The sequence below is a fragment of the Pelobates fuscus genome, chromosome 2 (genome assembly GCF_036172605.1).
Source record: "Pelobates fuscus isolate aPelFus1 chromosome 2, aPelFus1.pri, whole genome shotgun sequence".
Classification (NCBI taxonomy): Eukaryota; Metazoa; Chordata; class Amphibia; order Anura; family Pelobatidae; genus Pelobates; species Pelobates fuscus.
The window spans coordinates 353,209,813-353,235,212 of record NC_086318.1 but is presented as its reverse complement, the minus strand read 5'-3'; the positions used below and the strand labels follow the sequence as shown (position 1 = coordinate 353,235,212).

Below are 25,400 nucleotides of genomic sequence, written 5' to 3'. Positions count from 1 at the left end.
CTGCCTAATGGCTGCTGTAGTAGAATCTTGGCAAAACTGTTTCCAAAGAGAGAAAAAAAATTGTACAAGGTTTGCTGCAAGATATGGTTGCCCTCACTCTCTGTTATAGGTTTGGAACCATTCCAAGATGCCATATAAGAAAACCGAGGAATTTGTTGGGGTTTAAGCTTCCCTGTAGGAGGAAGCGGGCCTAATTAGAATATTGCCTCCCATAATCCTTTGCAATGGCTTATGGTCATGAACTTTTTCTCACCGCTGTCTTAAAGTTTCCTTACGTGGTAGCTCTTAAAAGCTGGCCCACTTGAACAGCTAGCTTTGCGCAGTGGCAGTATCGTAGCCCATGAGGTCAATCCGAGGCGTGATTATTGCTAATTGAAAACTTTACCCAATACCCTGCCATGATGACTTGAAATACAGTCAGCATTGGCAATTTTTGACAGGCTCTAAGGAGACTGAAAGATTGGTTTAATAAAAGTTTATGGCGCCCCATGTCTAGGGCGTGTCTTACGTGACTCCCGTTTCTTCCTGAGCTCTGTTGCACCATTCCTTCCGCTGGCTTCTTAGCATTTCCCTTTTACCTTTCTCTCCCACTGAATTCACTTGTTTCCGGCAGCACACTATTCTCACTACATGCTACGAATTCCCATCCTTCGGCTCATTGGCCTAGCATTTGCCTTTATGCAAATTGCTCCTTCGCACCCTGAATCCAGCTACATTATTCACACCTAACCACCTGAAGGCACTAAAATTACTGGTAGCTAAGGAAAACAACGATCAGCCACGAGGTTTGGTAATCTTTTGTAGCCTTCTATCATTTGGATTATTTATTTGCTTTTTTTTTTTTTAACTTGCTTTATTATTTCACCACAGCCTAAAGGAAAGGCTTCCCAGCGGGCGTGCCTTTGAATGTACCCGTCATGTCATACTTACCTGGCAGGGGAGCAATAGCCATGATCCCTAAGGTGGCTCTCCCAGAGTGAGGCTGGTTCATTGCACTCCGTACCAGTTGACCTCTGCGATTTCCTCAAATGTGGGAAACTCGACTGCATAATTTATGGTAGTGGGGGACTGCGTTCGCGCTTTCCCCTGTGTTTGCTTGTTTGACAAAAATAGAGAACTTCACCAATTCTGACGAAGGATAATTTCAACCACGGCACCCGTCTTCTTTGGCTCTTACTTTCCGCATCAAGCAGGCAGCGACAATCATTTCCTAGGCTTGATCATTTTTATTATCTATGTTTTCTGGAGACCAGTTTTAAGCCAGAATTTCACTTTTTATTTTAACTTTTCAGCTTTTTTTTCATTATTTTTTTATCCTGACTTCTTTTGATTTATTGTATGCTTCAATGCAATGGAAGAAATAAAGAATTGGAGACCTATATTACGTCTTCCAACAGAACGTAACGTTTGATTGAATTTCTGGGAAAAAAAGATTTTCTGGATCAAGGCAGTGAATTGCCGCTTGAGACAATCAGACCAAACCTTAGGAATAGCTGGGTGGTCGCTAGCACTTACTAATGAACACCATGGAATTTTGAAAAAGCCACCACAAATGTTCTTTCAGCCCTGTTGAGTGTGGATGAAGAGAAGACAGGTGCTAGGCAAGGGTCATTCCTATCGATGGAGTCATGAAATGTGTGACTTTGGGGACGAACGTAGACCAGCGGATTGTGTACTCTGCCTAATGGCTGCTGTAGTAGAATCTTGGCAAAACTGTTTCCAAAGAGAGAAAAAAAAATGTACAAGGTTTGCTGCAAGATATGGTTGCCCTCACTCTCTGTTATAGGTTTGGAACCATTCCAAGATGCCATATAAGAAGACCGAGGAATTTGTTGGGGTTTAAGCTTCCCTGTAGGAGCAAGCGGGCCTAATTAGAATATTGCCTCCCATAATCCTTTGCAATGGCTTATGGTCATGAACTTTTTCTCACCGCTGTCTTAAAGTGTCCTTACGTGGTAGCTCTTAAAAGCTGGCCCACTTGAACAGCTAGCTTTGCGCAGTGGCAGTATCGTAGCCCATGAGGTCAATCCGAGGCGTGATTATTGCTAATTGAAAACTTTACCCAATACCCCGCCATGATGACTTGAAATAAAGTCAGCATTGGCAATTTTTGACAGGCTCTAAGGAGACTGAAAGATTGGTTTAATAAAAGTTTATGGCGCCCCATGTCTAGGGCGTGTCTTACGTGACTCCCGTTTCTTCCTGAGCTCTGTTGCACCATTCCTTCCGCTGGCTTCTTAGCATTTCCCTTTTACCTTTCTCTCCCACTGAATCCACTTGTTTCCGGCAGCACACTATTCTCACTACATGCTACGAATTCCCATCCTTCGGCTCATTGGCCTAGCATTTGCCTTTATGCAAATTGCTCCTTCGCACCCTGAATCCAGCTCAATTATTCACACCTAACCACCTGAAGGCACTAAAATTACTGGTAGCTAAGGAAAACAACGATCAGCCACGAGGTTTGGTAATCTTTTGTAGCCTTCTATCATTTGGATTATTTATTTGCTTTTTTTTTTTTTAACTTGCTTTATTATTTCACCACAGCCTAAAGGAAAGGCTTCCCAGCGGGCGTGCCTTTGAATGTACCCGTCATGTCATACTTACCTGGCAGGGGAGCAATAGCCATGATCCCTAAGGTGGCTCTCCCAGAGTGAGGCTGGTTCATTGCACTCCGTACCAGTTGACCTCTGCGATTTCCTCAAATGTGGGAAACTCGACTGCATAATTTATGGTAGTGGGGGACTGCGTTCGCGCTTTCCCCTGTGTTTGCTTGTTTGACAAAAATAGAGGACTTCACCAATTCTGACGAAGGATAATTTCAGCCACGGCACCCGTCTTCTTTGGCTCTTACTTTCCACATCAAGCAGGCAGCGACAATCATTTCCTAGGTTTGATCATTTTTATTATCTATGTTTTCTGGAGACCAGTTTTAAGCCAGAATTTCACTTTTTATTTTAACTTTTCAGCTTTTTTTTCTACATTTTTTTATCCTGACTTCTTTTGATTTATTGTATGCTTAAATGCAATGGAAGAAATAAAGAATTGGAGACCTATATTACGTCTTCCAACAGAACGTAACGTTTGATTGAATTTCTGGGAAAAAAAGATTTTCTGGATCAAGGCAGTGAATTGCCGCTTGAGACAATCAGACCAAACCTTAGGAATAGCTGGGTGGTCGCTAGCACTTACTAATGAACACCATGGAATTTTGAAAAAGCCACCACAAATGTTCTTTCAGCCCTGTTGAGTGTGGATGAAGAGAAGACAGGTGCTAGGCAAGGGTCATTCCTATCGATGGAGTCATGAAATGTGTGACTTTGGGCACGAACGTAGACCAGCGGATTGTGTACTCTGCCTAATGGCTGCTGTAGTAGAATCTTGGCAAAACTGTTTCCAAAGAGAGAAAAAAAAATGTACAAGGTTTGCTGCAAGATATGGTTGCCCTCACTCTCTGTTATAGGTTTGGAACCATTCCAAGATGCCATATAAGAAGACCGAGGAATTTGTTGGGGTTTAAGCTTCCCTGTAGGAGGAAGTGGGCCTAATTAGAATATTGCCTCCCATAATCCTTTGCAATGGCTTATGGTCATGAACTTTTTCTCACCGCTGTCTTAAAGTTTCCTTACGTGGTAGCTCTTAAAAGCTGGCCCACTTGAACAGCTAGCTTTGCGCAGTGGCAGTATCGTAGCCCATGAGGTCAATCCGAGGCGTGATTATTGCTAATTGAAAACTTTACCAAATACCCCGCCATGATGACTTGAAATACAGTCAGCATTGGCAATATTTGACAGGCTCTAAGGAGACTGAAAGATTGGTTTAATAAAAGTTTATGGCGCCCCATGTCTAGGGCGTGTCTTACGTGACTCCCGTTTCTTCCTGAGCTCTGTTGCACCATTCCTTCCGCTGGCTTCTTAGCATTTCCCTTTTACCTTTCTCTCCCACTGAATTCACTTGTTTCCGGCAGCACACTATTCTCACTACATGCTACGAATTCCCATCCTTCGGCTCATTGGCCTAGCATTTGCCTTTATGCAAATTGCTCCTTCGCACCCTGAATCCAGCTCAATTATTCACACCTAACCACCTGAAGGCACTAAAATTACTGGTAGCTAAGGAAAACAACGATCAGCCACGAGGTTTGGTAATCTTTTGTAGCCTTCTATCATTTGGATTATTTATTTGCTTTTTTTTTTTTAACTTGCTTTATTATTTCACCACAGCCTAAAGGAAAGGCTTCCCAGCGGGCGTGCCTTTGAATGTACCCGTCATGTCATACTTACCTGGCAGGGGAGCAATAGCCATGATCCCTAAGGTGGCTCTCCCAGAGTGAGGCTGGTTCATTGCACTCCGTACCAGTTGACCTCTGCGATTTCCTCAAATGTGGGAAACTCGACTGCATAATTTATGGTAGTGGGGGACTGCGTTCGCGCTTTCCCCTGTGTTTGCTTGTTTGACAAAAATAGAGGACTTCACCAATTCTGACGAAGGATAATTTCAGCCACGGCACCCGTCTTCTTTGGCTCTTACTTTCCACATCAAGCAGGCAGCGACAATCATTTCCTAGGTTTGATCATTTTTATTATCTATGTTTTCTGGAGACCAGTTTTAAGCCAGAATTTCACTTTTTATTTTAACTTTTCAGCTTTTTTTTCTACATTTTTTTATCCTGACTTCTTTTGATTTATTGTATGCTTAAATGCAATGGAAGAAATAAAGAATTGGAGACCTATATTACGTCTTCCAACAGAACGTAACGTTTGATTGAATTTCTGGGAAAAAAAGATTTTCTGGATCAAGGCAGTGAATTGCCGCTTGAGACAATCAGACCAAACCTTAGGAATAGCTGGGTGGTCGCTAGCACTTACTAATGAACACCATGGAATTTTGAAAAAGCCACCACAAATGTTCTTTCAGCCCTGTTGAGTGTGGATGAAGAGAAGACAGTTGCTAGGCAAGGGTCATTCCTATCGATGGAGTCATGAAATGTGTGACTTTGGGGACGAACGTAGACCAGCGGATTGTGTACTCTGCCTAATGGCTGCTGTAGTAGAATCTTGGCAAAACTGTTTCCAAAGAGAGAAAAAAAATTGTACAAGGTTTGCTGCAAGATATGGTTGCCCTCACTCTCTGTTATAGGTTTGGAACCATTCCAAGATGCCATATAAGAAGACCGAGGAATTTGTTGGGGTTTAAGCTTCCCTGTAGGAGGAAGCGGGCCTAATTAGAATATTGCCTCCCATAATCCTTTGCAATGGCTTATGGTCATGAACTTTTTCTCACCGCTGTCTTAAAGTGTCCTTACGTGGTAGCTCTTAAAAGCTGGCCCACTTGAACAGCTAGCTTTGCGCAGTGGCAGTATCGTAGCCCATGAGGTCAATCCGAGGCGTGATTATTGCTAATTGAAAACTTTACCCAATACCCCGCCATGATGACTTGAAATAAAGTCAGCATTGGCAATTTTTGACAGGCTCTAAGGAGACTGAAAGATTGGTTTAATAAAAGTTTATGGCGCCCCATGTCTAGGGCGTGTCTTACGTGACTCCCGTTTCTTCCTGAGCTCTGTTGCACCATTCCTTCCGCTGGCTTCTTAGCATTTCCCTTTTACCTTTCTCTCCCACTGAATTCACTTGTTTCCGGCAGCACACTATTCTCACTACATGCTACGAATTCCCATCCTTCGGCTCATTGGCCTAGCATTTGCCTTTATGCAAATTGCTCCTTCGCACCCTGAATCCAGCTCAATTATTCACACCTAACCACCTGAAGGCACTAAAATTACTGGTAGCTAAGGAAAACAACGATCAGCCACGAGGTTTGGTAATCTTTTGTAGCCTTCTATCATTTGGATTATTTATTTGCTTTTTTTTTTTTTAACTTGCTTTATTATTTCACCACAGCCTAAAGGAAAGGCTTCCCAGCGGGCGTGCCTTTGAATGTACCCGTCATGTCATACTTACCTGGCAGGGGAGCAATAGCAATGATCCCTAAGGTGGCTCTCCCAGAGTGAGGCTGGTTCATTGCACTCCGTACCAGTTGACCTCTGCGATTTCCTCAAATGTGGGAAACTCGACTGCATAATTTATGGTAGTGGGGGACTGCGTTCGCGCTTTCCCCTGTGTTTGCTTGTTTGACAAAAATAGAGAACTTCACCAATTCTGACGAAGGATAATTTCAACCACGGCACCCGTCTTCTTTGGCTCTTACTTTCCGCATCAAGCAGGCAGCGACAATCATTTCCTAGGCTTGATCATTTTTATTATCTATGTTTTCTGGAGACCAGTTTTAAGCCAGAATTTCACTTTTTATTTTAACTTTTCAGCTTTTTTTTCTACATTTTTTTATCCTGACTTCTTTTGATTTATTGTATGCTTAAATGCAATGGAAGAAATAAAGAATTGGAGACCTATATTACGTCTTCCAACAGAACGTAACGTTTGATTGAATTTCTGGGAAAAAAAGATTTTCTGGATCAAGGCAGTGAATTGCCGCTTGAGACAATCAGACCAAACCTTAGGAATAGCTGGGTGGTCGCTAGCACTTACTAATGAACACCATGGAATTTTGAAAAAGCCACCACAAATGTTCTTTCAGCCCTGTTGAGTGTGGATGAAGAGAAGACAGGTGCTAGGCAAGGGTCATTCCTATCGATGGAGTCATGAAATGTGTGACTTTGGGGACGAACGTAGACCAGCGGATTGTGTACTCTGCCTAATGGCTGCTGTAGTAGAATCTTGGCAAAACTGTTTCCAAAGAGAGAAAAAAAAATGTACAAGGTTTGCTGCAAGATATGGTTGCCCTCACTCTCTGTTATAGGTTTGGAACCATTCCAAGATGCCATATAAGAAGACCGAGGAATTTGTTGGGGTTTAAGCTTCCCTGTAGGAGGAAGCGGGCCTAATTAGAATATTGCCTCCCATAATCCTTTGCAATGGCTTATGGTCATGAACTTTTTCTCACCGCTGTCTTAAAGTGTCCTTACGTGGTAGCTCTTAAAAGCTGGCCCACTTGAACAGCTAGCTTTGCGCAGTGGCAGCATCGTAGCCCATGAGGTCAATCCGAGGCGTGATTATTGCTAATTGAAAACTTTACCCAATACCCCGCCATGATGACTTGAAATAAAGTCAGCATTGGCAATTTTTGACAGGCTCTAAGGAGACTGAAAGATTGGTTTAATAAAAGTTTATGGCGCCCCATGTCTAGGGCGTGTCTTACGTGACTCCCGTTTCTTCCTGAACTCTGTTGCACCATTCCTTCCGCTGGCTTCTTAGCATTTCCCTTTTATCTTTCTCTCCCACTGAATCCACTTGTTTCCGGCAGCACACTATTCTCACTCCATGCTACAATTCCCATCCTTCGGCTCATTGGCCTAGCATTTGCCTTTACGCAAATTGCTCCTTCGCACCCTGAATCCAGCTCAATTATTCACACCTAACCACCTGAAGGCACTAAAATTACTGGTAGCTAAGGAAAACAACGATCAGCCACGACATTTGGTAATCTTTTGTAGCCTTCTATCATTTGGATTATTTATTTGCTTTTTTTTTTTTTTTTTAACTTGCTTTATTATTTCACCGCAGCCTAAAGGAAAGGCTTCCCAGCGGGCGTGCCTTTGAATGTACCCGTCATGTCATACTTACCTGGCAGGGGAGCAATAGCCATGATCCCTAAGGTGGTTCTCCCAGAGTGAGGCTGGTTCATTGCACTCCGTACCAGTTGACTTCTGCGATTTCCTCAAATGTGGGAAACTCGACTGCATAATTTATGGTAGTGGGGGACTGCGTTCGCGCTTTCCCCTGTGTTTGCTTGTTTGACAAAAATAGAGAACTTCACCAATTCTGACGAAGGATAATTTCAGCCACGGCATCCGTCTTCTTTGGCTCTTACTTTCCACATCAAGCAGGCAGCGACAATCATTTCCTAGGTTTGATCATTTTTATTATCTATGTTTTCTGGAGACCAGTTTTAAGCCAGAATTTCACTTTTTATTTTAACTTTTCAGCTTTTTTTTTATCCTGACTTCTTTTGATTTATTGTATGCTTCAATGCAATGGAAGAAATAAAGAATTGGAGACCTATATTACGTCTTCCAACAGAACGTAACGTTTGATTGAATTTCTGGGAAAAAAAGATTTTCTGGATCAAGGCAGTGAATTGCCGCTTGAGACAATCAGACCAAACCTTAGGAATAGCTGGGTGGTCGCTAGCACTTACTAATGAACACCATGGAATTTTGAAAAAGCCACCACAAATGTTCTTTCAGCCCTGTTGAGTGTGGATGAAGAGAAGACAGGTGCTAGGCAAGGGTCATTCCTATCGATGGAGTCATGAAATGTGTGACTTTGGGGACGAACGTAGACCAGCGGATTGTGTACTCTGCCTAATGGCTGCTGTAGTAGAATCTTGGCAAAACTGTTTCCAAAGAGAGAAAAAAAATTGTACAAGGTTTGCTGCAAGATATGGTTGCCCTCACTCTCTGTTATAGGTTTGGAACCATTCCAAGATGCCATATAAGAAAACCGAGGAATTTGTTGGGGTTTAAGCTTCCCTGTAGGAGGAAGCGGGCCTAATTAGAATATTGCCTCCCATAATCCTTTGCAATGGCTTATGGTCATGAACTTTTTCTCACCGCTGTCTTAAAGTTTCCTTACGTGGTAGCTCTTAAAAGCTGGCCCACTTGAACAGCTAGCTTTGCGCAGTGGCAGTATCGTAGCCCATGAGGTCAATCCGAGGCGTGATTATTGCTAATTGAAAACTTTACCCAATACCCTGCCATGATGACTTGAAATACAGTCAGCATTGGCAATTTTTGACAGGCTCTAAGGAGACTGAAAGATTGATTTAATAAAAGTTTATGGCGCCCCATGTCTAGGGCGTGTCTTACGTGACTCCCGTTTCTTCCTGAGCTCTGTTGCACCATTCCTTCCGCTGGCTTCTTAGCATTTCCCTTTTACCTTTCTCTCCCACTGAATTCACTTGTTTCCGGCAGCACACTATTCTCACTACATGCTACGAATTCCCATCCTTCGGCTCATTGGCCTAGCATTTGCCTTTATGCAAATTGCTCCTTCGCACCCTGAATCCAGCTCAATTATTCACACCTAACCACCTGAAGGCACTAAAATTACTGGTAGCTAAGGAAAACAACGATCAGCCACGAGGTTTGGTAATCTTTTGTAGCCTTCTATCATTTGGATTATTTATTTGCTTTTTTTTTTTTAACTTGCTTTATTATTTCACCACAGCCTAAAGGAAAGGCTTCCCAGCGGGCGTGCCTTTGAATGTACCCGTCATGTCATACTTACCTAGCAGGGGAGCAATAGCAATGATCCCTAAGGTGGCTCTCCCAGAGTGAGGCTGGTTCATTGCACTCCGTACCAGTTGACCTCTGCGATTTCCTCAAATGTGGGAAACTCGACTGCATAATTTATGGTAGTGGGGGACTGCGTTCGCGCTTTCCCCTGTGTTTGCTTGTTTGACAAAAATAGAGGACTTCACCAATTCTGACGAAGGATAATTTCAGCCACGGCACCCGTCTTCTTTGGCTCTTACTTTCCGCATCAAGCAGGCAGCGACAATCATTTCCTAGGCTTGATCATTTTTATTATCTATGTTTTCTGGAGACCAGTTTTAAGCCAGAATTTCACTTTTTATTTTAACTTTTCAGCTTTTTTTTCTACATTTTTTTATCCTGACTTCTTTTGATTTATTGTATGCTTAAATGCAATGGAAGAAATAAAGAATTGGAGACCTATATTACGTCTTCCAACAGAACGTAACGTTTGATTGAATTTCTGGGAAAAAAAGATTTTCTGGATCAAGGCAGTGAATTGCCGCTTGAGACAATCAGACCAAACCTTAGGAATAGCTGGGTGGTCGCTAGCACTTACTAATGAACACCATGGAATTTTGAAAAAGCCACCACAAATGTTCTTTCAGCCCTGTTGAGTGTGGATGAAGAGAAGACAGGTGCTAGGCAAGGGTCATTCCTATCGATGGAGTCATGAAATGTGTGACTTTGGGGACGAACGTAGACCAGCGGATTGTGTACTCTGCCTAATGGCTGCTGTAGTAGAATCTTGGCAAAACTGTTTCCAAAGAGAGAAAAAAAAATGTACAAGGTTTGCTGCAAGATATGGTTGCCCTCACTCTCTGTTATAGGTTTGGAACCATTCCAAGATGCCATATAAGAAGACCGAGGAATTTGTTGGGGTTTAAGCTTCCCTGTAGGAGGAAGCGGGCCTAATTAGAATATTGCCTCCCATAATCCTTTGCAATGGCTTATGGTCATGAACTTTTTCTCACCGCTGTCTTAAAGTGTCCTTACGTGGTAGCTCTTAAAAGCTGGCCCACTTGAACAGCTAGCTTTGCGCAGTGGCAGCATCGTAGCCCATGAGGTCAATCCGAGGCGTGATTATTGCTAATTGAAAACTTTACCCAATACCCCGCCATGATGACTTGAAATAAAGTCAGCATTGGCAATATTTGACAGGCTCTAAGGAGACTGAAAGATTGGTTTAATAAAAGTTTATGGCGCCCCATGTCTAGGGCGTGTCTTACGTGACTCCCGTTTCTTCCTGAGCTCTGTTGCACCATTCCTTCCGCTGGCTTCTTAGCATTTCCCTTTTACCTTTCTCTCCCACTGAATTCACTTGTTTCCGGCAGCACACTATTCTCACTACATGCTACAATTCCCATCCTTCGGCTCATTGGCCTAGCATTTGCCTTTATGCAAATTGCTCCTTCGCACCCTGAATCCAGCTCAATTATTCACACCTAACCACCTGAAGGCACTAAAATTACTGGTAGCTAAGGAAAACAACGATCAGCCACGAGGTTTGGTAATCTTTTGTAGCCTTCTATCATTTGGATTATTTATTTGCTTTTTTTTTTTTAACTTGCTTTATTATTTCACCACAGCCTAAAGGAAAGGCTTCCCAGCGGGCGTGCCTTTGAATGTACCCGTCATGTCATACTTACCTGGCAGGGGAGCAATAGCCATGATCCCTAAGGTGGCTCTCCCAGAGTGAGGCTGGTTCATTGCACTCCGTACCAGTTGACCTCTGCGATTTCCTCAAATGTGGGAAACTCGACTGCATAATTTATGGTAGTGGGGGACTGCGTTCGCGCTTTCCCCTGTGTTTGCTTGTTTGACAAAAATAGAGGACTTCACCAATTCTGACGAAGGATAATTTCAGCCACGGCACCCGTCTTCTTTGGCTCTTACTTTCCACATCAAGCAGGCAGCGACAATCATTTCCTAGGTTTGATCATTTTTATTATCTATGTTTTCTGGAGACCAGTTTTAAGCCAGAATTTCACTTTTTATTTTAACTTTTCAGCTTTTTTTTTATCCTGACTTCTTTTGATTTATTGTATGCTTAAATGCAATGGAAGAAATAAAGAATTGGAGACCTATATTACGTCTTCCAACAGAACGTAACGTTTGATTGAATTTCTGGGAAAAAAAGATTTTCTGGATCAAGGCAGTGAATTGCCGCTTGAGACAATCAGACCAAACCTTAGGAATAGCTGGGTGGTCGCTAGCACTTACTAATGAACACCATGGAATTTTGAAAAAGCCACCACAAATGTTCTTTCAGCCCTGTTGAGTGTGGATGAAGAGAAGACAGGTGCTAGGCAAGGGTCATTCCTATCGATGGAGTCATGAAATGTGTGACTTTGGGGACGAACGTAGACCAGCGGATTGTGTACTCTGCCTAATGGCTGCTGTAGTAGAATCTTGGCAAAACTGTTTCCAAAGAGAGAAAAAAAAATGTACAAGGTTTGCTGCAAGATATGGTTGCCCTCACTCTCTGTTATAGGTTTGGAACCATTCCAAGATGCCATATAAGAAGACCGAGGAATTTGTTGGGGTTTAAGCTTCCCTGTAGGAGGAAGTGGGCCTAATTAGAATATTGCCTCCCATAATCCTTTGCAATGGCTTATGGTCATGAACTTTTTCTCACCGCTGTCTTAAAGTTTCCTTACGTGGTAGCTCTTAAAAGCTGGCCCACTTGAACAGCTAGCTTTGCGCAGTGGCAGTATCGTAGCCCATGAGGTCAATCCGAGGCGTGATTATTGCTAATTGAAAACTTTACCAAATACCCCGCCATGATGACTTGAAATACAGTCAGCATTGGCAATATTTGACAGGCTCTAAGGAGACTGAAAGATTGGTTTAATAAAAGTTTATGGCGCCCCATGTCTAGGGCGTGTCTTACGTGACTCCCGTTTCTTCCTGAGCTCTGTTGCACCATTCCTTCCGCTGGCTTCTTAGCATTTCCCTTTTACCTTTCTCTCCCACTGAATTCACTTGTTTCCGGCAGCACACTATTCTCACTACATGCTACGAATTCCCATCCTTCGGCTCATTGGCCTAGCATTTGCCTTTATGCAAATTGCTCCTTCGCACCCTGAATCCAGCTCAATTATTCACACCTAACCACCTGAAGGCACTAAAATTACTGGTAGCTAAGGAAAACAACGATCAGCCACGAGGTTTGGTAATCTTTTGTAGCCTTCTATCATTTGGATTATTTATTTGCTTTTTTTTTTTTAACTTGCTTTATTATTTCACCACAGCCTAAAGGAAAGGCTTCCCAGCGGGCGTGCCTTTGAATGTACCCGTCATGTCATACTTACCTAGCAGGGGAGCAATAGCAATGATCCCTAAGGTGGCTCTCCCAGAGTGAGGCTGGTTCATTGCACTCCGTACCAGTTGACCTCTGCGATTTCCTCAAATGTGGGAAACTCGACTGCATAATTTATGGTAGTGGGGGACTGCGTTCGCGCTTTCCCCTGTGTTTGCTTGTTTGACAAAAATAGAGGACTTCACCAATTCTGACGAAGGATAATTTCAGCCACGGCACCCGTCTTCTTTGGCTCTTACTTTCCGCATCAAGCAGGCAGCGACAATCATTTCCTAGGCTTGATCATTTTTATTATCTATGTTTTCTGGAGACCAGTTTTAAGCCAGAATTTCACTTTTTATTTTAACTTTTCAGCTTTTTTTTCTACATTTTTTTATCCTGACTTCTTTTGATTTATTGTATGCTTCAATGCAATGGAAGAAATAAAGAATTGGAGACCTATATTACGTCTTCCAACAGAACGTAACGTTTGATTGAATTTCTGGGAAAAAAAGATTTTCTGGATCAAGGCAGTGAATTGCCGCTTGAGACAATCAGACCAAACCTTAGGAATAGCTGGGTGGTCGCTAGCACTTACTAATGAACACCATGGAATTTTGAAAAAGCCACCACAAATGTTCTTTCAGCCCTGTTGAGTGTGGATGAAGAGAAGACAGGTGCTAGGCAAGGGTCATTCCTATCGATGGAGTCATGAAATGTGTGACTTTGGGGACGAACGTAGACCAACGGATTGTGTACTCTGCCTAATGGCTGCTGTAGTAGAATCTTGGCAAAACTGTTTCCAAAGAGAGAAAAAAAAATGTACAAGGTTTGCTGCAAGATATGGTTGCCCTCACTCTCTGTTATAGGTTTGGAACCATTCCAAGATGCCATATAAGAAGACCGAGGAATTTGTTGGGGTTTAAGCTTCCCTGTAGGAGGAAGCGGGCCTAATTAGAATATTGCCTCCCATAATCCTTTGCAATGGCTTATGGTCATGAACTTTTTCTCACCGCTGTCTTAAATTGTCCTTACTTGGTAGCTCTTAAAAGCTGGCCCACTTGAACAGCTAGCTTTGCGCAGTGGCAGTATCGTAGCCCATGAGGTCAATCCGAGGCGTGATTATTGCTAATTGAAAACTTTACCAAATACCCCGCCATGATGACTTGAAATACAGTCAGCATTGGCAATATTTGACAGGCTCTAAGGAGACTGAAAGATTGGTTTAATAAAAGTTTATGGCGCCCCATGTCTAGGGCGTGTCTTACGTGACTCCCGTTTCTTCCTGAGCTCTGTTGCACCATTCCTTCCGCTGGCTTCTTAGCATTTCCCTTTTACCTTTCTCTCCCACTGAATTCACTTGTTTCCGGCAGCACACTATTCTCACTACATGCTACGAATTCCCATCCTTCGGCTCATTGGCCTAGCATTTGCCTTTATGCAAATTGCTCCTTCGCACCCTGAATCCAGCTCAATTATTCACACCTAACCACCTGAAGGCACTAAAATTACTGGTAGCTAAGGAAAACAACGATCAGCCACGAGGTTTGGTAATCTTTTGTAGCCTTCTATCATTTGGATTATTTATTTGCTTTTTTTTTTTTTAACTTGCTTTATTATTTCACCACAGCCTAAAGGAAAGGCTTCCCAGCGGGCGTGCCTTTGAATGTACCCGTCATGTCATACTTACCTGGCAGGGGAGCAATAGCCATGATCCCTAAGGTGGCTCTCCCAGAGTGAGGCTGGTTCATTGCACTCTGTACCAGTTGACCTCTGCGATTTCCTCAAATGTGGGAAACTCGACTGCATAATTTATGGTAGTGGGGGACTGCGTTCGCGCTTTCCCCTGTGTTTGCTTGTTTGACAAAAATAGAGGACTTCACCAATTCTGACGAAGGATAATTTCAGCCACGGCACCCGTCTTCTTTGGCTCTTACTTTCCACATCAAGCAGGCAGCGACAATCATTTCCTAGGTTTGATCATTTTTATTATCTATGTTTTCTGGAGACCAGTTTTAAGCCAGAATTTCACTTTTTATTTTAACTTTTCAGCTTTTTTTTCTACATTTTTTTATCCTGACTTCTTTTGATTTATTGTATGCTTAAATGCAATGGAAGAAATAAAGAATTGGAGACCTATATTACGTCTTCCAACAGAACGTAACGTTTGATTGAATTTCTGGGAAAAAAAGATTTTCTGGATCAAGGCAGTGAATTGCCGCTTGAGACAATCAGACCAAACCTTAGGAATAGCTGGGTGGTCGCTAGCACTTACTAATGAACACCATGGAATTTTGAAAAAGCCACCACAAATGTTCTTTCAGCCCTGTTGAGTGTGGATGAAGAGAAGACAGGTGCTAGGCAAGGGTCATTCCTATCGATGGAGTCATGAAATGTGTGACTTTGGGGACGAACGTAGACCAGCGGATTGTGTACTCTGCCTAATGGCTGCTGTAGTAGAATCTTGGCAAAACTGTTTCCAAAGAGAGAAAAAAAAATGTACAAGGTTTGCTGCAAGATATGGTTGCCCTCACTCTCTGTTATAGGTTTGGAACCATTCCAAGATGCCATATAAGAAGACCGAGGAATTTGTTGGGGTTTAAGCTTCCCTGTAGGAGGAAGCGGGCCTAATTAGAATATTGCCTCCCATAATCCTTTGCAATGGCTTATGGTCATGAACTTTTTCTCAATTATTCACACCTAACCACCTGAAGGCACTAAAATTACTGGTAGCTAAGGAAAACAACGATCAGCCACGAGGTTTGGTAATCTTTTGTAGCCTTCTATCATTTGGATTATTTATTTGCTTTTTTTTTTTTAACTTGCTTTATTATTTCACCACAGCCTAAAGGAAAGGCTTCCCAGCGGGCGTGCCTTTGAATGTACCCGTCATGTCATACTTACCTGGCAGGGGAGCAATAGCCATGATCCCTAAGGTGGCTCTCCCAGAGTGAGGCTGGTTCATTGCACTCCGTACCAGTTGACCTCTGCGATTTCCTCAAATGTGGGAAACTCGACTGCATAATTTATGGTAGTGGGGGACTGCGTTCGCGCTTTCCCCTGTGTTTGCTTGTTTGACAAAAATAGAGGACTTCACCAATTCTGACGAAGGATAATTTCAGCCACGGCACCCGTCTTCTTTGGCTCTTACTTTCCACATCAAGCAGGCAGCGACAATCATTTCCTAGGTTTGATCATTTTTATTATCTATGTTTTCTGGAGACTAGTTTTAAGCCAGAATTTCATTTTTTATTTTAACTTTTCAGCTTTTTTTTCTACATTTTTTTATCCTGACTTCTTTTGATTTATTGTATGCTTAAATGCAATGGAAGAAATAAAGAATTGGAGACCTATATTACGTCTTCCAACAGAACATAACGTTTGATTGAATTTCTGGGAAAAAAAGATTTTCTGGATCAAGGCAGTGAATTGCCGCTTGAGACAATCAGACCAAACCTTAGGAATAGCTGGGTGGTCGCTAGCACTTACTAATGAACACCATGGAATTTTGAAAAAGCCACCACAAATGTTCTTTCAGCCCTGTTGAGTGTGGATGAAGAGAAGACAGGTGCTAGGCAAGGGTCATTCCTATCGATGGAGTCATGAAATGTGTGACTTTGGGGACGAACGTAGACCAGCGGATTGTGTACTCTGCCTAATGGCTGCTGTAGTAGAATCTTGGCAAAACTGTTTCCAAAGAGAGAAAAAAAAATGTACAAGGTTTGCTGCAAGATATGGTTGCCCTCACTCTCTGTTATAGGTTTGGAACCATTCCAAGATGCCATATAAGAAGACCGAGGAATTTGTTGGGGTTTAAGCTTCCCTGTAGGAGGAAGTGGGCCTAATTAGAATATTGCCTCCCATAATCCTTTGCAATGGCTTATGGTCATGAACTTTTTCTCACCGCTGTCTTAAAGTTTCCTTACTTGGTAGCTCTTAAAAGCTGGCCCACTTGAACAGCTAGCTTTGCGCAGTGGCAGTATCGTAGCCCATGAGGTCAATCCGAGGCGTGATTATTGCTAATTGAAAACTTTACCAAATACCCCGCCATGATGACTTGAAATACAGTCAGCATTGGCAATATTTGACAGGCTCTAAGGAGACTGAAAGATTGGTTTAATAAAAGTTTATGGCGCCCCATGTCTAGGGCGTGTCTTACGTGACTCCCGTTTCTTCCTGAGCTCTGTTGCACCATTCCTTCCGCTGGCTTCTTAGCATTTCCCTTTTACCTTTCTCTCCCACTGAATTCACTTGTTTCCGGCAGCACACTATTCTCACTACATGCTACGAATTCCCATCCTTCGGCTCATTGGCCTAGCATTTGCCTTTATGCAAATTGCTCCTTCGCACCCTGAATCCAGCTCAATTATTCACACCTAACCACCTGAAGGCACTAAAATTACTGGTAGCTAAGGAAAACAACGATCAGCCACGAGGTTTGGTAATCTTTTGTAGCCTTCTATCATTTGGATTATTTATTTGCTTTTTTTTTTTTAACTTGCTTTATTATTTCACCACAGCCTAAAGGAAAGGCTTCCCAGCGGGCGTGCCTTTGAATGTACCCGTCATGTCATACTTACCTGGCAGGGGAGCAATAGCCATGATCCCTAAGGTGGCTCTCCCAGAGTGAGGCTGGTTCATTGCACTCTGTACCAGTTGACCTCTGCGATTTCCTCAAATGTGGGAAACTCGACTGCATAATTTATGGTAGTGGGGGACTGCGTTCGCGCTTTCCCCTGTGTTTGCTTGTTTGACAAAAATAGAGGACTTCACCAATTCTGACGAAGGATAATTTCAGCCACGGCACCCGTCTTCTTTGGCTCTTACTTTCCACATCAAGCAGGCAGCGACAATCATTTCCTAGGTTTGATCATTTTTATTATCTATGTTTTCTGGAGACCAGTTTTAAGCCAGAATTTCACTTTTTATTTTAACTTTTCAGCTTTTTTTTCTACATTTTTTTATCCTGACTTCTTTTGATTTATTGTATGCTTAAATGCAATGGAAGAAATAAAGAATTGGAGACCTATATTACGTCTTCCAACAGAACGTAACGTTTGATTGAATTTCTGGGAAAAAAAGATTTTCTGGATCAAGGCAGTGAATTGCCGCTTGAGACAATCAGACCAAACCTTAGGAATAGCTGGGTGGTCGCTAGCACTTACTAATGAACACCATGGAATTTTGAAAAAGCCACCACAAATGTTCTTTCAGCCCTGTTGAGTGTGGATGAAGAGAAGACAGGTGCTAGGCAAGGGTCATTCCTATCGATGGAGTCATGAAATGTGTGACTTTGGGGACGAACGTAGACCAGCGGATTGTGTACTCTGCCTAATGGCTGCTGTAGTAGAATCTTGGCAAAACTGTTTCCAAAGAGAGAAAAAAAATTGTACAAGGTTTGCTGCAAGATATGGTTGCCCTCACTCTCTGTTATAGGTTTGGAACCATTCCAAGATGCCATATAAGAAGACCGAGGAATTTGTTGGGGTTTAAGCTTCCCTGTAGGAGGAAGCGGGCCTAATTAGAATATTGCCTCCCATAATCCTTTGCAATGGCTTATGGTCATGAACTTTTTCTCAATTATTCACACCTAACCACCTGAAGGCACTAAAATTACTGGTAGCTAAGGAAAACAACGATCAGCCACGAGGTTTGGTAATCTTTTGTAGCCTTCTATCATTTGGATTATTTATTTGCTTTTTTTTTTTTAACTTGCTTTATTATTTCACCACAGCCTAAAGGAAAGGCTTCCCAGCGGGCGTGCCTTTGAATGTACCCGTCATGTCATACTTACCTGGCAGGGGAGCAATAGCCATGATCCCTAAGGTGGCTCTCCCAGAGTGAGGCTGGTTCATTGCACTCTGTACCAGTTGACCTCTGCGATTTCCTCAAATGTGGGAAACTCGACTGCATAATTTATGGTAGTGGGGGACTGCGTTCGCGCTTTCCCCTGTGTTTGCTTGTTTGACAAAAATAGAGGACTTCACCAATTCTGACGAAGGATAATTTCAGCCACGGCACCCGTCTTCTTTGGCTCTTACTTTCCACATCAAGCAGGCAGCGACAATCATTTCCTAGGTTTGATAATTTTTATTATCTATGTTTTCTGGAGACCAGTTTTAAGCCAGAATTTCACTTTTTATTTTAACTTTTCAGCTTTTTTTTCTACATTTTTTTATCCTGACTTCTTTTGATTTATTGTATGCTTAAATGCAATGGAAGAAATAAAGAATTGGAGACCTATATTACGTCTTCCAACAGAACGTAACGTTTGATTGAATTTCTGGGAAAAAAAGATTTTCTGGATCAAGGCAGTGAATTGCCGCTTGAGACAATCAGACCAAACCTTAGGAATAGCTGGGTGGTCGCTAGCACTTACTAATGAACACCATGGAATTTTGAAAAAGCCACCACAAATGTTCTTTCAGCCCTGTTGAGTGTGGATGAAGAGAAGACAGGTGCTAGGCAAGGGTCATTCCTATCGATGGAGTCATGAAATGTGTGACTTTGGGGACGAACGTAGACCAGCGGATTGTGTACTCTGCCTAATGGCTGCTGTAGTAGAATCTTGGCAAAACTGTTTCCAAAGAGAGAAAAAAAATTGTACAAGGTTTGCTGCAAGATATGGTTGCCCTCACTCTCTGTTATAGGTTTGGAACCATTCCAAGATGCCATATAAGAAGACCGAGGAATTTGTTGGGGTTTAAGCTTCCCTGTAGGAGGAAGCGGGCCTAATTAGAATATTGCCTCCCATAATCCTTTGCAATGGCTTATGGTCATGAACTTTTTCTCACCGCTGTCTTAAAGTGTCCTTACGTGGTAGCTCTTAAAAGCTGGCCCACTTGAACAGCTAGCTTTGCGCAGTGGCAGTATCGTAGCCCATGAGGTCAATCCGAGGCGTGATTATTGCTAATTGAAAACTTTACCCAATACCCCGCCATGATGACTTGAAATAAAGTCAGCATTGGCAATTTTTGACAGGCTCTAAGGAGACTGAAAGATTGGTTTAATAAAAGTTTATGGCGCCCCATGTCTAGGGCGTGTCTTACGTGACTCCCGTTTCTTCCTGAGCTCTGTTGCACCATTCCTTCCGCTGGCTTCTTAGCATTTCCCTTTTACCTTTCTCTCCCACTGAATCCACTTGTTTCCGGCAGCACACTATTCTCACTACATGCTACGAATTCCCATCCTTCGGCTCATTGGCCTAGCATTTGCCTTTATGCAAATTGCTCCTTCGCACCCTGAATCCAGCTCAATTATTCACACCTAACCACCTGAAGGCACTAAAATTACTGGTAGCTAAGGAAAACAACGATCAGCCACGAGGTTTGGTAATCTTTTGTAGCCTTCTATCATTTGGATTATTTATTTGCTTTTTTTTTTTTTAACTTGCTTTATTATTTCACCACAGCCTAAAGGAAAGGCTTCCCAGCGGGCGTGCCTTTGAATGTACCCGTCATGTCATACTTACCTGGCAGGGGAGCAATAGCCATGATCCCTAAGGTGGCTCTCCCAGAGTGAGGCTGGTTCATTGCACTCCGTACCAGTTGACCTCTGCGATTTCCTCAAATGTGGGAAACTCGACTGCATAATTTATGGTAGTGGGGGTCTGCGTTCGCGCTTTCCCCTGTGTTTGCTTGTTTGACAAAAATAGAGGACTTCACCAATTCTGACGAAGGATAATTTCAGCCACGGCACCCGTCTTCTTTGGCTCTTACTTTCCACATCAAGCAGGCAGCGACAATCATTTCCTAGGTTTGATCATTTTTATTATCTATGTTTTCTGGAGACCAGTTTTCAGCCAGAATTTCACTTTTTATTTTAACTTTTCAGCTTTTTTTTCTACATTTTTTTATCCTGACTTCTTTTGATTTATTGTATGCTTAAATGCAATGGAAGAAATAAAGAATTGGAGACCTATATTACGTCTTCCAACAGAACGTAACGTTTGATTGAATTTCTGGGAAAAAAAGATTTTCTGGATCAAGGCAGTGAATTGCCGCTTGAGACAATCAGACCAAACCTTAGGAATAGCTGGGTGGTCGCTAGCACTTACTAATGAACACCATGGAATTTTGAAAAAGCCACCACAAATGTTCTTTCAGCCCTGTTGAGTGTGGATGAAGAGAAGACAGGTGCTAGGCAAGGGTCATTCCTATCGATGGAGTCATGAAATGTGTGACTTTGGGGACGAACGTAGACCAGCGGATTGTGTACTCTGCCTAATGGCTGCTGTAGTAGAATCTTGGCAAAACTGTTTCCAAAGAGAGAAAAAAAATTGTACAAGGTTTGCTGCAAGATATGGTTGCCCTCACTCTCTGTTATAGGTTTGGAACCATTCCAAGATGCCATATAAGAAGACCGAGGAATTTGTTGGGGTTTAAGCTTCCCTGTAGGAGGAAGCGGGCCTAATTAGAATATTGCCTCCCATAATCCTTTGCAATGGCTTATGGTCATGAACTTTTTCTCACCGCTGTCTTAAAGTGTCCTTACGTGGTAGCTCTTAAAAGCTGGCCCACTTGAACAGCTAGCTTTGCGCAGTGGCAGTATCGTAGCCCATGAGGTCAATCCGAGGCGTGATTATTGCTAATTGAAAACTTTACCCAATACCCCGCCATGATGATTTGAAATAAAGTCAGCATTGGCAATTTTTGACAGGCTCTAAGGAGACTGAAAGATTGGTTTAATAAAAGTTTATGGCGCCCCATGTCTAGGGCGTGTCTTACGTGACTCCCGTTTCTTCCTGAGCTCTGTTGCACCATTCCTTCCGCTGGCTTCTTAGCATTTCCCTTTTACCTTTCTCTCCCACTGAATCCACTTGTTTCCGGCAGCACACTATTCTCACTCCATGCTACGAATTCCCATCCTTCGGCTCATTGGCCTAGCATTTGCCTTTATGCAAATTGCTCCTTCGCACCCTGAATCCAGCTCAATTATTCACACCTAACCACCTGAAGGCACTAAAATTACTGGTAGCTAAGGAAAACAACGATCAGCCACGAGGTTTGGTAATCTTTTGTAGCCTTCTATCATTTGGATTATTTATTTGCTTTTTTTTTTTTTAACTTGCTTTATTATTTCACCACAGCCTAAAGGAAAGGCTTCCCAGCGGGCGTGCCTTTGAATGTACCCGTCATGTCATACTTACCTGGCAGGGGAGCAATAGCCATGATCCCTAAGGTGGCTCTCCCAGAGTGAGGCTGGTTCATTGCACTCCGTACCAGTTGACCTCTGCGATTTCCTCAAATGTGGGAAACTCGACTGCATAATTTATGGTAGTGGGGGACTGCGTTCGCGCTTTCCCCTGTGTTTGCTTGTTTGACAAAAATAGAGAACTTCACCAATTCTGACGAAGGATAATTTCAGCCACGGCACCCGTCTTCTTTGGCTCTTACTTTCCGCATCAAGCAGGCAGCGACAATCATTTCCTAGGTTTGATCATTTTTATTATCTATGTTTTCTGGAGACTAGTTTTAAGCCAGAATTTCATTTTTTATTTTAACTTTTCAGCTTTTTTTTCTACATTTTTTTATCCTGACTTCTTTTGATTTATTGTATGCTTAAATGCAATGGAAGAAATAAAGAATTGGAGACCTATATTACGTCTTCCAACAGAACATAACGTTTGATTGAATTTCTGGGAAAAAAAGATTTTCTGGATCAAGGCAGTGAATTGCCGCTTGAGACAATCAGACCAAACCTTAGGAATAGCTGGGTGGTCGCTAGCACTTACTAATGAACACCATGGAATTTTGAAAAAGCCACCACAAATGTTCTTTCAGCCCTGTTGAGTGTGGATGAAGAGAAGACAGGTGCTAGGCAAGGGTCATTCCTATCGATGGAGTCATGAAATGTGTGACTTTGGGGACGAACGTAGACCAGCGGATTGTGTACTCTGCCTAATGGCTGCTGTAGTAGAATCTTGGCAAAACTGTTTCCAAAGAGAGAAAAAAAAATGTACAAGGTTTGCTGCAAGATATGGTTGCCCTCACTCTCTGTTATAGGTTTGGAACCATTCCAAGATGCCATATAAGAAGACCGAGGAATTTGTTGGGGTTTAAGCTTCCCTGTAGGAGGAAGTGGGCCTAATTAGAATATTGCCTCCCATAATCCTTTGCAATGGCTTATGGTCATGAACTTTTTCTCACCGCTGTCTTAAAGTTTCCTTACGTGGTAGCTCTTAAAAGCTGGCCCACTTGAACAGCTAGCTTTGCGCAGTGGCAGTATCGTAGCCCATGAGGTCAATCCGAGGCGTGATTATTGCTAATTGAAAACTTTACCAAATACCCCGCCATGATGACTTGAAATACAGTCAGCATTGGCAATATTTGACAGGCTCTAAGGAGACTGAAAGATTGGTTTAATAAAAGTTTATGGCGCCCCATGTCTAGGGCGTGTCTTACGTGACTCCCGTTTCTTCCTGAGCTCTGTTGCACCATTCCTTCCGCTGGCTTCTTAGCATTTCCCTTTTACCTTTCTCTCCCACTGAATTCACTTGTTTCCGGCAGCACACTATTCTCACTACATGCTACGAATTCCCATCCTTCGGCTCATTGGCCTAGCATTTGCCTTTATGCAAATTGCTCCTTCGCACCCTGAATCCAGCTCAATTATTCACACCTAACCACCTGAAGGCACTAAAATTACTGGTAGCTAAGGAAAACAACGATCAGCCACGAGGTTTGGTAATCTTTTGTAGCCTTCTATCATTTGGATTATTTATTTGCTTTTTTTTTTTAACTTGCTTCATTATTTCACCACAGCCTAAAGGAAAGGCTTCCCAGCGGGCGTGCCTTTGAATGTACCCGTCATGTCATACTTACCTGGCAGGGGAGCAATAGCCATGATCCCTAAGGTGGCTCTCCCAGAGTGAGGCTGGTTCATTGCACTCTGTACCAGTTGACCTCTGCGATTTCCTCAAATGTGGGAAACTCGACTGCATAATTTATGGTAGTGGGGGACTGCGTTCGCGCTTTCCCCTGTGTTTGCTTGTTTGACAAAAATAGAGGACTTCACCAATTCTGACGAAGGATAATTTCAGCCACGGCACCCGTCTTCTTTGGCTCTTACTTTCCACATCAAGCAGGCAGCGACAATCATTTCCTAGGTTTGATCATTTTTATTATCTATGTTTTCTGGAGACCAGTTTTAAGCCAGAATTTCACTTTTTATTTTAACTTTTCAGCTTTTTTTTCTACATTTTTTTATCCTGACTTCTTTTGATTTATTGTATGCTTAAATGCAATGGAAGAAATAAAGAATTGGAGACCTATATTACGTCTTCCAACAGAACGTAACGTTTGATTGAATTTCTGGGAAAAAAAGATTTTCTGGATCAAGGCAGTGAATTGCCGCTTGAGACAATCAGACCAAACCTTAGGAATAGCTGGGTGGTCGCTAGCACTTACTAATGAACACCATGGAATTTTGAAAAAGCCACCACAAATGTTCTTTCAGCCCTGTTGAGTGTGGATGAAGAGAAGACAGGTGCTAGGCAAGGGTCATTCCTATCGATGGAGTCATGAAATGTGTGACTTTGGGGACGAACGTAGACCAGCGGATTGTGTACTCTGCCTAATGGCTGCTGTAGTAGAATCTTGGCAAAACTGTTTCCAAAGAGAGAAAAAAAATTGTACAAGGTTTGCTGCAAGATATGGTTGCCCTCACTCTCTGTTATAGGTTTGGAACCATTCCAAGATGCCATATAAGAAGACCGAGGAATTTGTTGGGGTTTAAGCTTCCCTGTAGGAGGAAGCGGGCCTAATTAGAATATTGCCTCCCATAATCCTTTGCAATGGCTTATGGTCATGAACTTTTTCTCACCGCTGTCTTAAAGTGTCCTTACGTGGTAGCTCTTAAAAGCTGGCCCACTTGAACAGCTAGCTTTGCGCAGTGGCAGTATCGTAGCCCATGAGGTCAATCCGAGGCGTGATTATTGCTAATTGAAAACTTTACCCAATACCCCGCCATGATGATTTGAAATAAAGTCAGCATTGGCAATTTTTGACAGGCTCTAAGGAGACTGAAAGATTGGTTTAATAAAAGTTTATGGCGCCCCATGTCTAGGGCGTGTCTTACGTGACTCCCGTTTCTTCCTGAGCTCTGTTGCACCATTCCTTCCGCTGGCTTCTTAGCATTTCCCTTTTACCTTTCTCTCCCACTGAATCCACTTGTTTCCGGCAGCACACTATTCTCACTCCATGCTACGAATTCCCATCCTTCGGCTCATTGGCCTAGCATTTGCCTTTATGCAAATTGCTCCTTCGCACCCTGAATCCAGCTCAATTATTCACACCTAACCACCTGAAGGCACTAAAATTACTGGTAGCTAAGGAAAACAACGATCAGCCACGAGGTTTGGTAATCTTTTGTAGCCTTCTATCATTTGGATTATTTATTTGCTTTTTTTTTTTTTAACTTGCTTTATTATTTCACCACAGCCTAAAGGAAAGGCTTCCCAGCGGGCGTGCCTTTGAATGTACCCGTCATGTCATACTTACCTGGCAGGGGAGCAATAGCCATGATCCCTAAGGTGGCTCTCCCAGAGTGAGGCTGGTTCATTGCACTCCGTACCAGTTGACCTCTGCGATTTCCTCAAATGTGGGAAACTCGACTGCATAATTTATGGTAGTGGGGGACTGCGTTCGCGCTTTCCCCTGTGTTTGCTTGTTTGACAAAAATAGAGAACTTCACCAATTCTGACGAAGGATAATTTCAGCCACGGCACCCGTCTTCTTTGGCTCTTACTTTCCGCATCAAGCAGGCAGC

The 25,400-nt window shown here is 42.8% G+C and overlaps 30 non-coding genes across 30 annotated transcripts; all 30 read left to right on the top strand.

Annotated features, from left to right (window-relative positions):
• The first annotated feature begins 311 nt into the window (after window positions 1-311).
• LOC134593239 (U4 spliceosomal RNA) lies at window positions 312-452 on the top strand. The gene has a single exon (XR_010089749.1). It is a non-coding gene; the product is annotated as a U4 spliceosomal RNA (small nuclear RNA).
• Window positions 453-922: 470 nt separating this feature from the next.
• Window positions 923-1,089, top strand: LOC134589786 (U1 spliceosomal RNA). The gene has a single exon (XR_010086809.1). It is a non-coding gene; the product is annotated as a U1 spliceosomal RNA (small nuclear RNA).
• An 899-nt stretch (window positions 1,090-1,988) lies between these two features.
• Window positions 1,989-2,129, top strand: LOC134591896 (U4 spliceosomal RNA). Its single transcript, XR_010088597.1, has one exon. It is a non-coding gene; the product is annotated as a U4 spliceosomal RNA (small nuclear RNA).
• Window positions 2,130-2,599: 470 nt separating this feature from the next.
• On the top strand, window positions 2,600-2,766 carry LOC134589785 (U1 spliceosomal RNA). The gene has a single exon (XR_010086808.1). It is a non-coding gene; the product is annotated as a U1 spliceosomal RNA (small nuclear RNA).
• Window positions 2,767-3,665: 899 nt separating this feature from the next.
• On the top strand, window positions 3,666-3,806 carry LOC134593546 (U4 spliceosomal RNA). The gene has a single exon (XR_010090012.1). It is a non-coding gene; the product is annotated as a U4 spliceosomal RNA (small nuclear RNA).
• A 469-nt stretch (window positions 3,807-4,275) lies between these two features.
• Window positions 4,276-4,442, top strand: LOC134589784 (U1 spliceosomal RNA). The gene has a single exon (XR_010086807.1). It is a non-coding gene; the product is annotated as a U1 spliceosomal RNA (small nuclear RNA).
• An 899-nt stretch (window positions 4,443-5,341) lies between these two features.
• On the top strand, window positions 5,342-5,482 carry LOC134591895 (U4 spliceosomal RNA). The gene has a single exon (XR_010088596.1). It is a non-coding gene; the product is annotated as a U4 spliceosomal RNA (small nuclear RNA).
• Window positions 5,483-5,952: 470 nt separating this feature from the next.
• On the top strand, window positions 5,953-6,119 carry LOC134590968 (U1 spliceosomal RNA). The gene has a single exon (XR_010087816.1). It is a non-coding gene; the product is annotated as a U1 spliceosomal RNA (small nuclear RNA).
• Window positions 6,120-7,018: 899 nt separating this feature from the next.
• On the top strand, window positions 7,019-7,159 carry LOC134592650 (U4 spliceosomal RNA). The gene has a single exon (XR_010089247.1). It is a non-coding gene; the product is annotated as a U4 spliceosomal RNA (small nuclear RNA).
• A 473-nt stretch (window positions 7,160-7,632) lies between these two features.
• On the top strand, window positions 7,633-7,799 carry LOC134590874 (U1 spliceosomal RNA). Its single transcript, XR_010087734.1, has one exon. It is a non-coding gene; the product is annotated as a U1 spliceosomal RNA (small nuclear RNA).
• An 888-nt stretch (window positions 7,800-8,687) lies between these two features.
• Window positions 8,688-8,828, top strand: LOC134593238 (U4 spliceosomal RNA). The gene has a single exon (XR_010089748.1). It is a non-coding gene; the product is annotated as a U4 spliceosomal RNA (small nuclear RNA).
• A 469-nt stretch (window positions 8,829-9,297) lies between these two features.
• LOC134591357 (U1 spliceosomal RNA) lies at window positions 9,298-9,464 on the top strand. The gene has a single exon (XR_010088147.1). It is a non-coding gene; the product is annotated as a U1 spliceosomal RNA (small nuclear RNA).
• An 899-nt stretch (window positions 9,465-10,363) lies between these two features.
• LOC134593501 (U4 spliceosomal RNA) lies at window positions 10,364-10,504 on the top strand. Its single transcript, XR_010089974.1, has one exon. It is a non-coding gene; the product is annotated as a U4 spliceosomal RNA (small nuclear RNA).
• Window positions 10,505-10,972: 468 nt separating this feature from the next.
• Window positions 10,973-11,139, top strand: LOC134589782 (U1 spliceosomal RNA). The gene has a single exon (XR_010086806.1). It is a non-coding gene; the product is annotated as a U1 spliceosomal RNA (small nuclear RNA).
• Window positions 11,140-12,027: 888 nt separating this feature from the next.
• LOC134593545 (U4 spliceosomal RNA) lies at window positions 12,028-12,168 on the top strand. Its single transcript, XR_010090011.1, has one exon. It is a non-coding gene; the product is annotated as a U4 spliceosomal RNA (small nuclear RNA).
• A 469-nt stretch (window positions 12,169-12,637) lies between these two features.
• On the top strand, window positions 12,638-12,804 carry LOC134591356 (U1 spliceosomal RNA). Its single transcript, XR_010088146.1, has one exon. It is a non-coding gene; the product is annotated as a U1 spliceosomal RNA (small nuclear RNA).
• Window positions 12,805-13,703: 899 nt separating this feature from the next.
• On the top strand, window positions 13,704-13,844 carry LOC134593544 (U4 spliceosomal RNA). The gene has a single exon (XR_010090010.1). It is a non-coding gene; the product is annotated as a U4 spliceosomal RNA (small nuclear RNA).
• Window positions 13,845-14,314: 470 nt separating this feature from the next.
• Window positions 14,315-14,481, top strand: LOC134590211 (U1 spliceosomal RNA). The gene has a single exon (XR_010087167.1). It is a non-coding gene; the product is annotated as a U1 spliceosomal RNA (small nuclear RNA).
• A 1,047-nt stretch (window positions 14,482-15,528) lies between these two features.
• LOC134589781 (U1 spliceosomal RNA) lies at window positions 15,529-15,695 on the top strand. Its single transcript, XR_010086805.1, has one exon. It is a non-coding gene; the product is annotated as a U1 spliceosomal RNA (small nuclear RNA).
• Window positions 15,696-16,594: 899 nt separating this feature from the next.
• Window positions 16,595-16,735, top strand: LOC134593542 (U4 spliceosomal RNA). The gene has a single exon (XR_010090009.1). It is a non-coding gene; the product is annotated as a U4 spliceosomal RNA (small nuclear RNA).
• Window positions 16,736-17,204: 469 nt separating this feature from the next.
• Window positions 17,205-17,371, top strand: LOC134590209 (U1 spliceosomal RNA). Its single transcript, XR_010087166.1, has one exon. It is a non-coding gene; the product is annotated as a U1 spliceosomal RNA (small nuclear RNA).
• A 1,047-nt stretch (window positions 17,372-18,418) lies between these two features.
• LOC134590207 (U1 spliceosomal RNA) lies at window positions 18,419-18,585 on the top strand. The gene has a single exon (XR_010087165.1). It is a non-coding gene; the product is annotated as a U1 spliceosomal RNA (small nuclear RNA).
• An 899-nt stretch (window positions 18,586-19,484) lies between these two features.
• LOC134591892 (U4 spliceosomal RNA) lies at window positions 19,485-19,625 on the top strand. Its single transcript, XR_010088595.1, has one exon. It is a non-coding gene; the product is annotated as a U4 spliceosomal RNA (small nuclear RNA).
• A 470-nt stretch (window positions 19,626-20,095) lies between these two features.
• LOC134590439 (U1 spliceosomal RNA) lies at window positions 20,096-20,262 on the top strand. Its single transcript, XR_010087363.1, has one exon. It is a non-coding gene; the product is annotated as a U1 spliceosomal RNA (small nuclear RNA).
• An 899-nt stretch (window positions 20,263-21,161) lies between these two features.
• LOC134591994 (U4 spliceosomal RNA) lies at window positions 21,162-21,302 on the top strand. The gene has a single exon (XR_010088684.1). It is a non-coding gene; the product is annotated as a U4 spliceosomal RNA (small nuclear RNA).
• Window positions 21,303-21,772: 470 nt separating this feature from the next.
• LOC134589780 (U1 spliceosomal RNA) lies at window positions 21,773-21,939 on the top strand. The gene has a single exon (XR_010086804.1). It is a non-coding gene; the product is annotated as a U1 spliceosomal RNA (small nuclear RNA).
• Window positions 21,940-22,838: 899 nt separating this feature from the next.
• Window positions 22,839-22,979, top strand: LOC134593541 (U4 spliceosomal RNA). The gene has a single exon (XR_010090008.1). It is a non-coding gene; the product is annotated as a U4 spliceosomal RNA (small nuclear RNA).
• Window positions 22,980-23,447: 468 nt separating this feature from the next.
• LOC134590206 (U1 spliceosomal RNA) lies at window positions 23,448-23,614 on the top strand. The gene has a single exon (XR_010087164.1). It is a non-coding gene; the product is annotated as a U1 spliceosomal RNA (small nuclear RNA).
• An 899-nt stretch (window positions 23,615-24,513) lies between these two features.
• LOC134591993 (U4 spliceosomal RNA) lies at window positions 24,514-24,654 on the top strand. The gene has a single exon (XR_010088683.1). It is a non-coding gene; the product is annotated as a U4 spliceosomal RNA (small nuclear RNA).
• A 470-nt stretch (window positions 24,655-25,124) lies between these two features.
• Window positions 25,125-25,291, top strand: LOC134589779 (U1 spliceosomal RNA). Its single transcript, XR_010086803.1, has one exon. It is a non-coding gene; the product is annotated as a U1 spliceosomal RNA (small nuclear RNA).
• Window positions 25,292-25,400: the final 109 nt, after the last annotated feature.